General features: G+C 39.1%; 1 protein-coding gene and 1 pseudogene across 6 annotated transcripts in view; both read left to right on the top strand.

The window, feature by feature from the left end:
- The window catches only part of AXDND1 (axonemal dynein light chain domain containing 1), a 136,796-nt gene that overhangs the window by 37,660 nt on the left and 86,223 nt on the right, over positions 1-12,913 (top strand). The gene's annotated exons all lie outside the window — the stretch shown is intronic.
- On the top strand, positions 1,520-4,289 carry LOC144580201 (protein lin-28 homolog A pseudogene; annotated as a pseudogene).

Below are 12,913 nucleotides of genomic sequence, written 5' to 3'. Positions count from 1 at the left end.
GAGATTGCGTCATTGCACTCCAGCCTGGGTAACGAGTGAAACTCCGTCTCAAAAAAAAAATTTTTTTTTTCAACTTTAATTTATACTAATAATAAAGGAGGAAAGGTGGTTTTTATCTTTTCACATAATGTGACCATATTTGGATCACTGGATATCACACTCTGATTCTTTTTTAAAAAAACAAAACAAAACAAAACAAAACAAAAAAAACAAACAAAAATCAGGGTTTCACTTTGTTGCCCAGGCCAGAGTGCAGTGGTGCAGTCACAGCTCACTGCAGCCTCGACCTCCTGGGCTCAAGCAATTCTTCCACCTCAGCCTCCTGAGTAGCTGGGACTACAGGTATACACCACCATGCCTGGCTAATTTTTTATTTTTTGCAGAGATGGGATTTCTCTGTGTTGCTCAGGCTAGTCTTGAACTCCTAGGCTTAAATTGTCTGCCTGCCTCAGCCTCTCAACGTGCTGGGATTACATGCACAAGCCACTGTGCCTGACCCACCCTCTGACTCTGTTACCTTGGTACACAAGACGACAAATGAATTAAAATACAGTACCCTGTGGATCATTATAGTAATACTTTAGGGAAATAGCAAAGTCACACAATATTCTGTATTTCTAAAATGTTTACTTGTTGGTTTCCTATTTTGATAACTGGGACTTTTAGGTATGGTGATTTTTGACCCTCACAAGATTAAATATTGGTTCAGTTGAATTGATTCACTGGTCCACTGGTGGCAGGTCACAGGGTTCTCTATGCAGGTGTACTGCATAAATACATCTGTGTTAGAGCTCCGTACTAACCCTGCCACGTATAGTAGTTTGTCAGTTATTTGGAAGAAAATATAGAAGACATCCTTGTCAAGTGTCCTAAAGCTAGAGAGAAAGTTGATATACTGGATGGTGGAATCAGGACTTGCTTATTTAGGAAAGTTCATTTACTTAGCAGAGGTAATTATTAGAAATCTAGAGCATTCATTAATGGGGACATGCTAGAGGCATTTCCATTTGAGAGGAGAAAGGATTTCTGCTATCACTGGCTGTCCTAATTCCGTAATAACATGCAACTAAAATAAAGAGAGATAACTGCTTATAGGAAGCAGCAAAATATTTTAAATGTTTTTTCCTACTGATTTCTTTAGCAAAAATCCCTAGTACCTGGTTGAATAGAAGTGGTAAAAGTGAATATTCCTGTTTTCAGTTTTATGGAGAAGACATTCTACTTTCACCATTAAGTACAATATTTACTGTAGGCTTTTATACGTACCCTTTATCAGGTTGTGGAAGTTCCCTTCCATTTTTCATTTGTTTAGAGTTTAATCATAAATAGGTGATGTATTTAGTGAGTTATTTTTTTCTGTGTCAATGGAGATTACTACATCTTGAATTCCTTTTACTTTCTTAACACATTACGTTGTTTTTAACACTTTATTGAAGTACAACTGATATACAGAAAAAAATCCATACGTTTAATATATTCAATTTGCCATTGAACATTTACATACACTCATGATACCCTCATGGCAATCAAGGTAACAAACATATCCATATTAACTGTTTTTGTTAATTAATTTTAAATTTTATTTCAGATTCAGGGGTACATGTGCAGGATTGCTACAGGGATATATTGGGTAAATCATAAGGTTTGGGCTTCCAGTGAACCCATCACCCAAATAGTGAACATTGTATTAAATAGGTAAATTCTCAACCGTTGGTCCTTTCCTACCCTCCCCACTTTTGGAGTTACCAGTGTCTATTATTTTTATCCTTGTGTCCATGTATATCCATTGTTTAGTTCCTACTTACAAGTGAGAACATGCAGGATTTGATTTTCTGTTTCTGAGTTTTTTTCACTTAAGATAATGGCCTCCAGCTCCATCCATGTTGCTGCAAAGCACATAGTTTCTTTCTCTTTTATGGCTGCATAATATTCCACATTTTCTTTATCCAGTTAATCATTGATGGACACTTCAATAGATTCCATGACTTTGCTGTTGTAAATAGTGCTGTGATAAGCATATGAGTGCAGGTGGTGTCTTTTTGATTAAATGATTTCTTCTCCTTGGGGTATATAACCCGTAGTGGGATTGCTAGGTCAAATGGTAGTTCCATTTTTAGTTATTTGAGAGATCACCATAGCGTTTTCCATAGGGTTGAACTAATTTGCATTCCCACCAACAGTACATAAGTGTTCCCTTTTTTCTGCATCCTCATCAACATGTATTATTTTTTTACTTTTTGATAACAGCTATTCCGACTTGTGTGAGATGGTATCTCATTATTGTCAAAATCAATATTATTTCCTGATAATGCAATTACATATCCAGCAAAGATAAATTGAAATATTATTTGAATTAATTAGCCTTTAATAAGGTTACTGAATATAAGATATACAAAAAAAGATTTAAAAAATTTTTAACAAACATTAAAAAATGCAATTTTCTACCCAGAAAAAAAATAAATTTAAACATTATTTGAATTAATTAGGCTTTACTAAGGTTGATGAATACAAGATAAATACAAAAAACCCCAACCTATAACCTGTATGCCAATAATAAGCATTAGAAATTCAAAGAGGGAATAAATGTAATAAGAAAGGCAAAGACCTATATGTTGAAAACTCTAAAACTATACTAAAGAACTTAAAAGAAAACTAAAAGAGGAGCTATATAGCATATCACTGGTTGAGAATAATAATCAAGATTGTATAGATGTCAATTCTCTCCAAATCTTTAAATTTAATACATACCATTAAAAATCTCAATAACTTTTATTTTTAGGAATTTGGCAAGTTGATTATAAAACTCATTTGGAAGAATCTGAATATGAGAATAATAAAACATTTTAAAAGAAGATTAATAAAAATAACTTGTACTTTTAGACATCAAAATGTACTATAAAGTCAAAGTAACTGAGAATGTGTTACTTGTGTTAGAATAGATAAATACAGCAGAACAGAATAGAAATGAGTTAGAAATGGACTCATCTGTATATGGGATATTCAAATTGGGTTGGCACAATTGATTATTCAATTGTTAAACAATTTAAATCTTGGCTGGGCACGATGGCTCATGTTTACAATCTCAGCACTTTGGGAGGCCAAGGCAGGTGGATCACTTGAGGACAGGAGCTTGAGACCAGCTTGACAAACGTGGTGAAACCCTGTCTCTACTAAAAATATAAAAATTCGCTAGGCATGTTGGTGGGTGTCTGTAATCCCAGCTACTCAGGAGGCTGAGGCATGAGAATCACTTGAACTGGGGAGGTGGAGGTTACAGTGAGCTGAGATCGCGCCATTGCACTCCAGCCTTGGCAACAGAGTGAGACTTCATCTCAAAAAAAAAAAAAAAAAAAAAAAATTGGCCTTCGGACTTCTCTGGGGCCAGCAGTCGCCCGACTAGGGGCCTGGGGCCACGGGCTCAGCCGACTACCTGGACTCCATGTCCAACCAACAGTTTGCAGGAGGCTGCGCCAAGGCGGCAGAAGAGGCGCCCGAGGAGGCCCCGGAGGATGCGGCCCGGGCGGCGGATGAGCCTCAGCTGCTGCATGGTGCAGGCATCTGTAAGTGGTTCAACGTGTGCATGGGGTTCGGCTTTCTGTCCATGACCGCCCGCGCCGGGGTCGCGCTCGACCCCCCAGTGGACGTCTTTGGGCACCAGATTAAGCTGCACACATGGAGGGCTTCCGGAGCTTGAAGGAAGGTGAGGCCGTGGAGTTCACCTTTAAGAAGTCAGCCAAGGGTCTGGAATCCATCCGTGTCACTGGATCTGGTGGGGTGTTCTGTATTGGGAGTGAGAGGTGGCCAAAGGGGAAGAACATGCAGAAACACAGATCCAAAGGAGACAGGTGCTATAACTGTGGAGGTCTAGACCATCATGCCAAGGAATGCAAGCTGCCACCCCAGCCCAAGAAGTGCCACTTCTGCCAGCGCATCAGCCATATGGTAGCCTCATGTCCACTGAAGGCCCAGCAGGCCCGTAGCACACAGGGAAAGCCAACATACTTTCCGGAGGAAGAAGAAGAAATCCACAGCCCTGCCCTGCTCCTGGAGGCCCCAGAATTGAGCCCCAACGAGTGGGGGCTATTCTTTTATCAGGAAGTTTCCAGGAGCAGGCAGAGTGGAGAAAGTAGGAATAGGGTGCATTGGGGCTAGTTGGCACTGCCATTTATCTCAGGCTGGGGTTCACACCATCACCCTTTCTTCCCTCTAGGTCGGGGAAAAGGATGAGTCAAAGGAACTCCATTCATGCTCTGTCCAAATGCAAGTGAGGGTTCTGGGGGTGACCAGGAGGAGGGAATCACCCTACAACCTGCGCGCTTTATCTGAGGCTCCATCCCCAGAATTTCCAGCTATTGAAAGTGGCCTGGATAGGGAAGTTGTTTTCCTTTTAAAGAAGGAGGTATAATAATAATTCCCATGCCAGAGTGAAATGATTAAGTATAAGACTGGATTCATGGAGCCAAGCCGCTACATACTGTGGAAGTGAATCTCTCAGGAATATCAGGCAGTATTTTTTTTTCCACGTCTTATATCCTCATACCCACTTTTGGGATAGGGTGCTGGCAACTGTCCCAAGCAATGGGTAGTGATGATGGCAAAAAGGGTGTTTGGGGGAACAGTTTCAGACCTGCTGCTCCTACACTCTCCCCACCCTATTCTGGGACAAAGTGATTTGATTTATTTGCTCCCTTGGATACTGCACCTTGGGTCCCACTTTCTCCAGGATGCCAACTGCACTAGCTGTGTGCAAATGACGTATCTTGTGCATTTTAACTTTTTTTTCCTTAATATAAATATTCTGGTTTTGTATTTTTGTATATTTTCATCTAAGGCCCTCATTTCCTGCACTGTGTTCTCAGGTACATGAGCAATCTCAGGGGTAAGTCGGCAGCAGCTCCAGGTCTGCACATCAGGAATACGTTTTGTTGTTTTTGCCACCGTGGAGAGCAACTATTTGGAGTGCACAGCCTATTGAACTACCTCATTTTTACCAATGAGAGCTGGCTTTTCTGCCATAGTGTCCTCTTGAAACCCCCTCTGCCTTGAAAATGTTTTATGGGAGACTAGGTTTTAACTGGGTTGCCCCATGACTTGATTGCCTCCTACCGGAAGATTGGAAATTAGTCTAAACAGGAAATAGTGGTACAGAGAGGCTAGGAGAGGCTGGGCCAGGTGAAAGGCCCAGAGAGGAAGCCAAGATTAAGTGAGGGTTGTCTAATCCTAGGGCACAGGACGGGCTTTACATCCCAGATCCATTCTTCACCAGATTAGACAAGGCCTACCATGCACAACAGGGTGTGTGTGTTCATAAAACCGGAGTTGGTAAGGATAAGTTTTAAGACCAGTACCCCTGTACTTAATCCTGTGCTGTCAAGGGATGGCTATATGAAGTAGGGTCTAAAATTCTAAACCTGTCGAAATTCTTGGGTTCCAGGAAGACACACGAGCAGGGCTTTGTGGTGCCTGGGGCCGGTGTCCTGCCCTGCTGCAGTAGTGATTCCTAGTGTCACGGTGGCTAAAGGAGAAAGGGGGTTTCGTTTACATGCTGTGAGATCACCGCAAATCTACCTCACTGTGTTGAAACGGGACAAATGCAATAGAACACGTTGGGTGGTGTGTGTCTGATCCTGGGTTCTTGTCTCTCCTAAATGCTGCCCCCCTCTAGTTATTGTATTTGTCTGGGCTTTGTAGGACTTCACTTTTTTGGTGATTGCTAGGTGGCCTAGTTCGTGTAAATATAATGTATTGGTCTTTCTCCATGTTCTTTGGGGTTTTGTATACAAACTTCTTTTTGTATTGAGAGAAAAATAGCCAAAGCATCTTTGACAGAAGGTTCTTCACCAGGCAAAAAATCTGAAACATTAGTTTGTGGGGCCCTCTTCTTAAAGTGGGGATCTTGAACCATCCTTTCTTTTGTATTCCTCTTTACCTATCAGACCAGATCTTCTGTCCTAAAAATGTGTCTTCCACCCTGCCCTCTTTTCTGTTCACCCCCAAAAGAAAACCTACACACCCACACTCATATACATTTAATGCTTGGAGTGTCTCCACAACTTTTAAACAATGTATGCAAAAATCCAGAAGAAGCTAGAAACCCTCCATTCTTTGTTCCAGCCTCCTGAATCAAGACCAATACATTTGTTTTGGTGAGCCACCATGTCTGGCTGAACATTTCTTGATGTATTCATGACAAACACTTAAGACACTGCTGTAGGCTGGGCGTGGTCCCTTATGCCTGTAATCCCAGTACTTTGGGCAGCTGAGGTGTTGGATCACGAGGTCAGGAGTTCAAGACCATCCTGGCCAACACGGTGAAACCCTATCTCTACTAAAATACAAAAAATTAGCCAGGCATGGTGGTGTGTGCCTGTAATCCCAGCTATTTGGGAGGTGGAGGCAGGGGAATCACTTGAAACTGGGAGATAGAGGTTGCAGTAAGTTGAGATCGTGCCACTGCACTCCAGCCTGGGTGACAGACCAAGACTCCGTCTCAAAAAACAAAAACAAAAAAAGACACTGCTGTATTTTAGATGGATCAGACTTACTTAATTTTTAATCCTAAAGTAGAGAGATACAATTGGGGGCCTTCCATATAGAAAGTGGGGTCAGGAGGCCAAGAAAGGGAATATGAATGTATATCCAAGTCACTCAGAAACTTTTATGCAGGTGCTAGAAACTTATGTCAAAGTGGCCACAAGATTGTTTAATAGGAGACGAACGAATATAACTCCATGTTTACTGCTAGAACCAAAGCTTTGTGTAAAATCTTGAATTTGTGGGAGGGAGGGTAGGAAAGGCTGTACCTGTCTGTTTTTTTCCTGATCCCTTTCCCTCGTTCCTAAACTGCAGGAGATAGAGCCCCTTTGGGCTTTAGTGACCCCATCACTGGGGTGTGTTTATTTGATGGTTGATTTTGCTGCACTGGGTATTTCCTTTCCCATTTTCTAATCGTTTATTAACACATGCTGACTCTTCCCTTCCCTTCTCCTTTCCCTGGAAAAATACAATGAATAAATAAAGACTTATTGGAACTCAAAAAAAAAATTAGATCTCTAACTTATTAAAAAGATAACTAAAAAGTAAATCCCAAAAGGTAATAATTAAATGTTAAAAACAATGTAACTATAAATCTATTAGAAGAAATTACATGAGAATTAAAAAAAAAATAGCTTTAGTGACATATAATTCACCTAATGAAAGTATATAATTAAATGTTTTTTAGCATGTTCACAGAACTATGAAACCATCACCACAACCAATCTGAAAACTTCTTCATCACCCTCAAAAGAAACTCCATACATTTTAGCAGTCGATTCTCATTACCCCCAACCCATTCACCTTAGGTAATCATTAATATACTTTCTTTATTTTTTCCAGGGTACATATAATAATTTAATGCATTCATATAATTTGTAAAGATCAAATATGTGTACTTAGGATAGCCATCATCTAAAATATTTGTTTTTTTATGGCAGATATATTTGATTTAGTCTTTTCTAGCTATTTTAGAATGTGCAATAGATTGTTGTAAACTATAGTCAGTCTACCTATCTATCTAACACTAGGAATTATTTCTTCTGTCAAATTGTATACTTGTTCCCATTAATCAACCTCTCTATATCTTCTCTCTCTCTTATCCTGTCTGGCTTCTGGTAACCATAAATCTACTCTTTATCTTCATTTGATCCACACTTTTAGCTCACACACGTGGGTACTTGGAATATTTGTCTTTCTGTGGCTTGGCTTATTTCACTTAACAAAATGACCTCCGATTTCATCCATGTTGCTGCAGATGACATGATTTTATTCTTTTTCAATGGCTGAATAATATTCCATTGGGTTTATATACTGTGTTTTCATTATTCATTCATTTGTTGATCACTTAGGTTGATTCCGTATTTTGACTCTTGTGAATAGTGCTGGTATCCTTTAGATATATTAATTTTCTTTCTTTGGGAAATATACTCAGTAGTGGAATTCATTGCTTCATGATATGGTAGTTCTATTTTTAGTTTCTTGAGAAATTTGGATAATGTTCTCCACAGTGGCTATACTAATTTACATTCCCACCGACATTCTACAAGTGGAGGCAAAAGTGACTCCATGTTGAATGCCAATGTGCCATGTTGACTTTTGATTAGTCCCAGTCAAGTGAACACTTCCTGATTTCTATTTACTTTCCTCAGTGTAAGAACAAAGCAACCTTGATGTTATCACACAAATTATAAGGCTATGATGCTTATAGCATTCTTGCCTATTCTGGAGTGTTGCTTTTGTGTTGCACAAAACAAGCATACCCTTTCTATATGGTATATAAGACTGGGGCCTGGGGAGTAACAGTGCAGAGATTTACCTGTCCTGTGGCTACCCAAGACCGTGCTTCTATTAGTTTCCCTAGTAAAACACCCTTTACCCACAAACTGGATTTTAGTTTCTCAGCTCCTTCAGCATTTGGAGGCTTCCTTTCTGCACACCTTTGCCAGCATCTGTGTTGCCTGTTTTTTGATACAATCCATTTTAACTGGGATGAGATGATAGCTCATTGTAGTTTTGATTTGCATCTCTTTGATGATTAGTAACATTGAGCATTTTTTCACATATCTGTTGGCCATTTGTATGTCTTCTTTGGAGATACGTCTATTCAGATCTTTTGCTCATTTTAAAATCAGATCATCCCCCTCTTTTTTTTTGCAATTGAGTTTTTTGAGCTTTTTATATATTCTGATTGTAACTCCCTTGTCAAGTGGATAGTTTGCAAATATTTTCTCTATCTTCTTGGGTTTTCTCTTCACTTTGTTGATTGTTTCCTTTACTGTGCAGAAGATTTGTAGCTTGATGTAATCGCTTTTTCTTTCTTTTTGCTTTAGTTGCCTGTGCTTTCGAGGTCTTACACAGAAAATCTTTGCCCAGACTAATGTCTTAGACTATTTCCCCAATGTTTTCTTCAAAGAGTTTTAGTTTCAGGTCTTAGATTTAAATCTTTAATCCATTTAGATTTGATTTTTATATATGGTGAGAAATAGGGGGGTCTAGTGTTATTCTTCTACCTGTATTTACCCAGTTTTCTCAGCATCATTTATTAAATAGACTTTATCTTCCCCATTGTGTGTTCTTGGCACCTTTGTCAAAGATGGTCAACTATAAATGCATGAATTTATATCCAGGTTTTATATGCTGTTGCATTGGTCTACATGTCTGCTTTTATGCCATTACCATGCTGATTTGTGTACTATGGCTTTGTAGTGAATTTTGAAGTTAGGTAGTGTGATGCCTCCTGCTTTGTTCTTTTTGCACCAGATTGCTTTGGTTATTTGAGGTCTTTTGTGGTTCCATATAAAGTTTAAGATTTAAAAAAAAATCTGTGAAGAATGCCATTGGTATTTTGAGAGGACCTGCATTAAATCTGTAAATGTCTTTGGGTAGTATTGACATTTAACAATATTAGCTCTTCCAACCCATGAGCATGGAATATATTCCATTTTTATGTCTATTGTTTTAATCAGAGTTTTATAGTGTTCCTTATATAGATCTTTTACTTCTTTGGCTAAATTTAGGTATTTTATATTATTTATGGCTATTTTAAATAGAACTGCTTTTGTGATTTCATCTTCAGATTGTTTGAAATTGGTATATATAAATCCTACTGATTTTTGTGTGTTAATTTTGTATCCTTGTAATTACTGAATTTATTTTCCAGTTCTAACAGTTTTTTTGGTGGAGTCTTTAGTATTTTTTAAAGTATAAGATTATGTCTTTTGTGAATGAGGCTAATTTGATTTCTTTATTTTCAATTTGAATGACTGTTATTTCTTCTTCTTGCCTAATTGCTCTGTCCAGGACTTCCAGGAATAAAAGTGGTGAAAATGGGCATCCTTGTCTTGTTCTAGATCCTAGAGGAAAGGCCTTTATTTTTCCTCATTCAGTACAACTATAGGTTGGCCATATATGGCTTTCTTTTATTTTGAGATATGCTTCTTCTATACTAAATTTGTTGAGGGATTGTATCATAAAGGGATGTGAGTGTTATCAAGTACTTTTTAAGCTTCTATTGAAATGATGCTATGGTTCTTCTTCTTGGTTCTGTTAATATGATGTATCACATTTATTGATGTGCACATGTTGAACCTTCCTCGTTTCCCTGAGGTGATTTCCACTTGATCATTGTGAATGATCTTTTTTTTGTTGAGGATTTTTACATCTATGTTCATTCATGATATTGGCCTTTAGTTTTATTTTTTTGTTGTGTTCTTGTCTGGTTTTGATAACTGGATAATGCTGGCTTCATAGAATGAGTTTGGAAATATTCCTTCCTATTCAAATTTTTTGAAGAGTTTATGTTGAATTGATATTAGTTCTTCAAATATTTGGCAGAATTCAACTATGAAGCCATTAAGTCCTGGGATTTTCTTTAATGGGAGACTTTTTGTTATGGCTTTGATCTCATTACTCATTATTGGTTTATTGAGGTTTTCCATTTCTTCATGGTTCAATCAGAATATATGTTTTTTTGAAACAGTCTCATTCTGTCCCCTATGCTGCAGTGCAGTGGCACAGTCTTGGCTCACTGGAACCTCTGTTTCCCAGGTTCAAGCAGTTCTCGTGTCTGAGCCTCCTGAGTTGCTGGGACTACAGGTACCCCCTGCCACACCTGATGAATTTTTATATTTTTAGTAGAGATAGGGTTTCATCCTTGAACTCCTGACCTCAAGCCATCTGCCTGCCCGGGCCTCCCAAAGTGCTGGGATTACAGGAATGAGCCACCGTGCCCAGCCCTAGGTTTTCCAATTTGTTCATGTATAGTTGTTTATAACTCTCTGATGTTTCTTTGTATTCCTGTGGTCTCAGTCGTTACATCTCCTTTTTCATTTCTTGTTTTATTTATTTGGGTATTCTTCCTCTCCCTCTCTTCCTCCCTTCCTCCTTCCCTACCTCATTCCCTTTTATCCCCTCCCCTCCCTTCCCCTCCTCTCCTCTTTCCTTCTTTTGACAGAGTCTTGCTCTGTCACCCGGGTTGTAGTCCAGTGAGGTGGTGAGATCTCAGCTCACTGCAACCTCTGCCTCCTGGTTCAAGTGATTCTTGTGCCTCAGCCACCTGAGTAGCTGAGATTACAGGTGTGCACCACCATGCCTGGCTAATTTTTGTATTTTTAGTAGAGATGGGCTTTCACCATGTTGGCCAGGCTGGTCTTAAACTCCTGGCCTCAGGTGATCCACCCATCCAGCCTGCCAAAGTGCTGGGATTACAGGTGTGAGCCACCATGCCTGGCTCTTTATTTATTTATTTTTATTTAATCTAGCTAAAGCTTTATTGGTTTTGCTTATCTTTTCAAAAAACCAACTTTTTGCCCAGGTGCAGTGGTTCATGCCTGTAATCTTAGCACTTTGGGAGGCCAGGGCGGGTGGATCACATGAGATCAGAAGTTCAAGACCAGCCTGGCCAACATGGTGAAACCTAGTCTGTACTAAAAATACAAAAGAATTAGCCAGGTGCAGTGGTGGGAACCTGTAATCCCGGCTACTTGGGAGGCTGAGGCAGGAGAATCATTTGAACCCTGGAGGCCTATTAGGTCCAGTGTGTAATTTAACTCCAATTTTTTTTGTTGATTTTTCTTATCTGTCCATTACTGAAAAGGATGTTAAAATCCCCTATTATTATTGTATTACATTTTGTCTCTCCCTTTTTTTTTCCACTTTGAGATGAAGTCTCGCTCTGTTGCCCAGGTTGGAGTGCAGTGGTGCAATGTCGTCTCATTGCCACTTCTGCCTTCTGGGTTCAAACAATTCTCCTGCTTCAGCCTCCCAAGTAGCTGGGATTATAGGTACCCACCACCATGCCTGGCTAATTTTTGTATTTTTAGTAGAGATGCGGTTTCACCATATTGGCCAAGCTGGTCTCAAACTCCTGACCTCAAGTGATCCACCCATCTCAGCCTCCCAAAGTGCTGGGATTACAGGCGTGAGCCACTGCCCCTGGCTGAGGATCTACTAATTTTTTAAAACAAACTTTGTGAATGTGTTACGTGTCAGACATTATGCCATGTACTGGTTGGTAAAGCAAAAACAATTGAGACAAAGTTCCTGCCCCATAAAACTTTATGAGATTCAAATATCTCAGCAATTGAGAATGATGGGCCTTTCCAGATGAGTGAAATGTTAGTAGGGATAAATGTATAGATTAATCTTATTAATATAATTAACAGTAATTACCATGATTAATATTATTGTAAAAAAAGCAGCTATTTATTCAGTTATTGCTATGTGTCAGATATTTTGCTAGGGAATAATTAGCATAGTTCTTACAGTAATCCCATGAAATAGTACTATCATTACCTACATTTTCATGTGAGGACTCAGAGAAGTAATTTACCTAAGCTCACATAGCTAATAAATGATGAACCTAGCAAGTATGATTCCAGAGCCTGAACTGCCAATTATCATTCTATACCATCTTCAGAGACAAAAGATAAACAAAACTTAGGGCAGCCACCTAAAGGAGGAGATCCAGCATAAGAGCATACCATTTAAAAAAAAGATTTGTGACATTGAAATAACTGGATTCACTGTAAGGCAACTGCATGAAATGTTTCTTAATGCTGGACTTTTACAGATTGGCAGTAAAGAGAATAGAAGAAAATCATTGTCTCATTTTCCTCTGAAATGGTCAGAGCTCATCTAGGATACAGTGTTCCATTCTGATGCAGAATTTTTAATGGCACATTGACATATTCATAGGAAGCAATCATGACAGTTAATACATGGTGTAAGAAACAGATTTGAGCTAGATATGTTCAGTGGAGAAAAAGGAAGACAAGTGATATTCCTCACACTAGATGTATTTCAACTGTAGAGGGCTGACCCCTGATAGAGGTTTCTGTAGAATTCCTCGCATTGATGAGCTTTGTGTTAAATCATA

Source organism: Callithrix jacchus, chromosome 18, assembly GCF_049354715.1.
Source record: "Callithrix jacchus isolate 240 chromosome 18, calJac240_pri, whole genome shotgun sequence".
Lineage (NCBI taxonomy): Eukaryota > Metazoa > Chordata > Mammalia > Primates > Cebidae > Callithrix > Callithrix jacchus.
The sequence above is the reverse complement of the archived record's forward strand: the minus strand, read 5'-3'. Positions and strand labels throughout refer to the sequence as shown.